Raw genomic sequence first — 6000 nt, 5'->3', positions numbered from 1 at the left:
CAAAACAGCTTTTACCTTAGTCGGTTTTAACACGTATAAGTTATTTTTCAATTTTGTTGAACAAGTTTTAATACCTTTTGATTAGCAGCACGATGATTGAAAGCACATATATGATTAGCAGCACCTGAATCAATTATCTAGGTCTTTTTATCATTTTCCGCTAAACATATTTCAATCACAAGCAAATCATATTCACTTTGTTGTGCTTTCTTTGTTTTTCATCTATGACACATGATTTCTCGAGTAGAAGCCATGTTCTCAAATATATTAGATATATTTTCCAGAATAATGTTTCAAGCTTTTCCGTTAGCCTTAATCCATCTGTCATATATATACCAACTCTTTTGGTCTGTAGAAGAACTGAGAGATTGAGGATATTCCTCTATTAAAAAAAATTTCAAATCATCATTTACTAGTATATTTGATTTCCATGTTGAATAATTATTACTGTTAACTAAACTGGAAGCATGTTATTTTGACGAATTCGACATGTTGAAATTGTAAACAAATTCTAATTAGTAAATTTCTTTTAAAGCTAATTGAATTTTAGCAAAAGTAATAATGTACCCAAAATTCATTATCTATTTGCAACGATACTATAGTGAGTTAGAATAAGTGCTACTGAGGGGCAGTCAAATTTGACTGCAGCCTCTACTTAGTGACCTAATTAGAATTTGGATATATTTTGGAGTAAGAGTATTTGACTGTCCCTTGGTAGCATTTATTCTGACTGACTATGGTATCGTTGCAAATAAATCATGAAAATAGGTACATTATTACTTTTGCTAAAATTAAATTGGGTTTAAAAGAAATTTACTAATTGGAATTTATTTATACTTTTAGCATGTCGACTTCTTTAAAAAACACTCGCTTCTAATAAGAATAACGATCTTAACAAATTAACATGGAAATCGAATATACTAGCGAACGATGATTTGATTTTTTTTTTTTTAATAGAGGAATGTCCTCAATCTTCTACTTCTTCTGCAGACCAAAAGTGTTGGTATGCATATAAAAGATGGATTAAGGCTAATGAAAAATCCCGAAACATTATTTTGGAAAATATATATGATATATTAGCTAAGAACTTTGAGAACATGGCTTCTGCTCGAGAAATCATGAGTGTCATAGATAAAGAAACAAAGAACGCACAACATAATAAATGTGATTTGCTTGAGACATTTTTAGTGAAAATTGATAAATTAACCTGGATAATAGATTTGGGTGCCGCTAATCATATCTATGCTTTTGCTCAAGAAACTAGTTCCTGGAGACAACTTACAGAAGGCGAAGCAACCTTAAGGTAGAGACCAGAGAGATTGTTTCACCTAAAGGGGAGATATGAAGCTATTTGTTAGAGATAGATACATTTTACTTGAAAATATATATTATATTCCTTCTATAAAAAGGAATTTAATTTCTATCTCGTGTTTGCTAGAACATAATTATAAAGTTTCTTTTGAAAATAATGAAGTGTTCATTATTTCGAAAGGTATTAAGATATGTTCTTCAAATTTAGAAAATAACTTATACATGTTAAAACCAACTGAGGTAAAAGCCATTTTGAATATAGAGATGTTTAAAACAGCTGAAACTCATAATAAGAAAAGAAAAATTTCTCCAAATGCCTATCTTTGGCACCTAAGACAAGACTAGGTCATATTAATCTCAATAGGATTAAGAGATTGGTTAAGAGTGGACTTCTAAACCAGTTAGAAGATAGCTTCTTATCGCCATGTGAATCTTGTCTTGAGGGTAAGATGACCAAAAGATCTTTTACTGGAAAAGGTCTTAGAACCAAAGAACCCTTAGAGCTGGTACATTCAGACCTTTGTGGTCCGATAAATGTTAAAGTGAGAGGAGGGTATGAATATTATGAATATTTCATCAGCTTCATCGATGATTATTCAAGATATGGCTACATTTACCTAATGTATCATAAATCCGAAACACTTGAAAAGTTCAAGGAATATAAGGCAGAGGTTGAGAACCAATTAAGTAAAAAGATTAAAACACTTCAATTAGATCGAGGTGGTGTGTAGATAGACTTAAAATTCTAGGACTATTTGATAGAACCCGGAATTCAGTCTCAACTCACAACAACTGGCACACCTCAACAAAATGGTGTTGTAGAAAGGAGAAATAGAACCCTGTTGGACATGGTTCGTTCTATGATGAGTTATGTTCAGTTGTCGAGTTCTCTTTGGAGTCTTGCAGTAGAGACTGTGGTGTATATATTGAACATGGTTCCCTCAAAAAGTGTTTCAAAAACACCTTACGAGTTATGGAGATGACGTAAAGGTAGTTTACGCCACTTCAGAATTTGGGGATGCCCAACACATGTGTCGGTGCAAAATCCAAAGAAGCTGGAACACCGTTCAAAAGTATGCCTATTTATAGGCTATCTTAAAGAGACAAAAGGTGGTTATTTTTATGATCCCCAAGAAGATAAAGTATTTGTGTCGACAAATGCAATATTTTTTTAGGAAGACCACATTAAAAATCATCAACCTCGTAGTCGGCTAGTATTAAGTGAGATGTCCAGAGAAACTACAGATAAATGGGCATTTAGATTTTCTTCTAACTCACTTAGAAGTCCATTCTTGACCAGTCTCTCAATCCTATTGAGATTTATGTGTCCTAATCCTAGGTGCCAAAGATGGGCATTTTCTTTAGGAGAAATTTTCTGACTTTTATTTTGAGTTATCGCAATTTTAAACAATTCGGTATTTAGGGGAGCTTTAGTTTCTAACGGTCTTAGCACATATAAATTATCTTCAAGATTAGTAGAACAATTGTGTACTCCATTCTTGTAAACAAGCACTTTATTTACATGAAAATTTAAAGTGTATTGTTGTTTTAGAAGACATTTTACAGAAATAAGGTTCCTTTTCAAGCTTGAAACCACATATAAATAATCTAATAAAATATTAGATTTCTGTAAGTAGAGTCGAAGCCCTCCTACTGTCGTAGCTGAGACGACATGCCTAGTTCCAACATGCATCATCATCTCCCCAGCCTCCAGTTGCTGCCAGGAGCTAATTTCCTGAAATGAAGAACAAATATGGTTAGTGGTGCCTGAATCTATTATCCAGGCTGAATCATCATTTTTCACTAAAGAAGTCTCCAAAACAAGCAAATCACATTTACCTTGTTTGACTTTCTTCTTTTCTACCAAGTATTTGGGATAATTTCTTTTCCAGTGTCCCTCTTAATTGTAATGGAAACAAATTCCTTTTGTAGCCTTGACTTTCTTGCCTCTTTAGGCAACTAGTGGGTTAGTTTTCCCCTTTTCACCTTTCTACTTCTTCCACATTTTGATACCGGAAGAAGAATGCACAGACGTAGTTCCAGAGGTCGAACCTCTGTAGAACTTCTTAGAGGATGAGGCAACATTTGCCTCACCCTTTTGTTCCTTGGATTTCATCAAAGATTGGAAAGTCTATAGCTCATTAAGCAAAGTGGCTAGGTTGTAATCAATCCTATTAATAACAACATTGCTACGAAATTACAGGAAACTTTCAGGTAAAGTTTCCAAGATGAAGTTAACTTAACTGGCCTCATCAGTGACATACGTGTTCATCTCAGCCACACTAAAGTGGACCATCATGTTGAGAACGTGTTCTCAAACAGATGTCCCTTCTGGCATGCAGGCATTGAAGATGAATTTTGAGCACATCGTGCCTGAATTGAGAGGATGATTGTCCAAACATTCCCCGTAAGGACTCCGCGATCACATTGGTAGTGAGCTTTGGCTCATGCTTCTTGGCCAAGACTTCAAAAAGGCTTTCCAAGATGTACGCTCGGACCTTTTCATTTGTCCATGCCCAATGCTCATATGCCTCTAGAACGTTTGGAGTGGAATTTTGAGTTGGAACAAGAGGACAATTCTTTGTAAGGACAAATTTTAGGTCATCGATTATTAATATAGTGTTGATAGTGTTTTTCCATGCAATGTAATTTTTACCCTTGAGTTTGTCGGCGGCAAGTAAATTTAGAGTTGTGGAAGTCATTTTGTAATTTGCTGAAATATACAATTTATTTATATAAGTATTCAAGCATTACCCATTTGGAAAAACCAATCAAATTCAACAAAATAATTTAATGCACCCTATGTGACATCTATTTTGCAATGACGTTTCAGTCGGGTAGGATAAAAGGCACTGTAGGGTAGATTAAACTAATTTATAATCTCATTAGAAATATTGTGATCTTAGGTCTATATCAATCATATTTTAAAACTATTTAAAAAATGATTTGAACCTAAGTTTGCATGCAATTCTGAATTATTGATTTTAATTTCTAATTTCATTTATTATAACAATTATAAAGTAAATGAAACAAATTAAAACCATACTTTGCATTGAATGACATAATAAAATTATAACATTTATAAAATTATTTAAAGTAGTGTCATGCTTCATGCAATTCCCATTGTATTACTTAACATACATAACATTTATATATACTAAAGTAATGAAATAATTAATAACATACATACATCCATACATTCAAACTATATATTATAACCTTTATAATATAATGATGCGTGACTATGTTATTAATGCATGCAAGCATATATTAACACTTATATTATATGATGCATGAGCATGCTATAAAAAATCATGCAACTATATATTATAACATTTATAATACAAATGATGTATGAATATGTTGGGTTTTATGTCCTAAAACTCGCAGTTTATAATGTTAAAACATATTCTATTATCAATAAAGTTTTTATTGACATTTATTCAATAAAATTATTGTTGAATATGTAAATTGCACTTGTTAAGACTAAATCCAATAAACTAAAGATTCATGGCGATTATATGAATACTTGAACTTTATGTAGCGACACCAAGATAGATCAAGTTCGAGTAAATAGCCAAAACGGTCTATAGTATATGAATAAGGTTGGGTGTCCTATTCTGGTAATACTATCGGATGTAGCCAACTCTGTAGTTGTTATAATTTGTTGGAAAATGCTACAAACGAAGTGATTCTGATTCGTTCATGTAGTGACATGAGGAGCGGGGGCGTCCTATGAAATGAGTTTGCATAAGATCAGACCTAGAAATAAGTCACTCTTACTTTGTAACGTTGTTTACTGTTTAAGACTGATTGTTTCAAATCGATGACCTAGGTAACTCGACCTTAATCCTGAGCTAAATACGAACTCCTATTTATTCAGGATTATCCTTAGATTTACATAGGTGAGGATTGGCTCAACAGCGCCGGTTTAATAAGCCTCCCATTTCAGGGGTAAGACCGAGTAGATAGTTGGGGACATAGGGTGCAAGATAGAATTCATACCTACCCGATTTAGGGATAGTAGAGAGGTTATTCTCTTAAGTGCTAAATCTTGAACAAGGGGCTCGATTGGCCCGAGAGGGACTCGATTTAGTGATTGGATCACAAACTAATTGTTCATTAGAGGATCAGTGGGACTTAAGGAGCAAGATGTAATTTCGGGGGTAAAATAACATTTGACCCAACCGATATTACAAACAACCTGTGAATGGTCGACTTACTGATCATGGTTAAATTAAATGGACAGAAATATATTTATAGTGAGGAAAGTACAACTACTGAGCTATAGTGGTGTGTCTCAATAGTTAATGAATATTGATTAATTTGGTTTAAAGAGTTTAGTCAATTAATCTTAAATAGTTGGAGCTCATGATCTGTAGGTTCATAAGGTCCTTCTACTAGCTTGTTAATCTTAGATTAGTATATTGAGTGAATTTGAAGCGTTCAAATTCAATTTGGGAATTCAATTTGAAGTGTTCAAATTTTAAATTAGGGTTTGAATTTGAATTGTTCAATTTCAAATTAGGGTTTAGATTATTATATTCGATATAATTAACGTTTAATTTATCAAAATTAAACGGAATTTGAGATTTTAAAATATTTAAATATTGATTTAAATATTAATTACATGAATAAGATCCATGTATGATATAGGTGTTGGATTAATTTAATATTTAATATTAAATT

The sequence above is a fragment of the Benincasa hispida genome, chromosome 7 (assembly GCF_009727055.1).
Source record: "Benincasa hispida cultivar B227 chromosome 7, ASM972705v1, whole genome shotgun sequence".
Classification (NCBI taxonomy): Eukaryota; Viridiplantae; Streptophyta; class Magnoliopsida; order Cucurbitales; family Cucurbitaceae; genus Benincasa; species Benincasa hispida.
The sequence above is the reverse complement of the archived record's forward strand: the minus strand, read 5'-3'. Positions refer to the sequence as shown.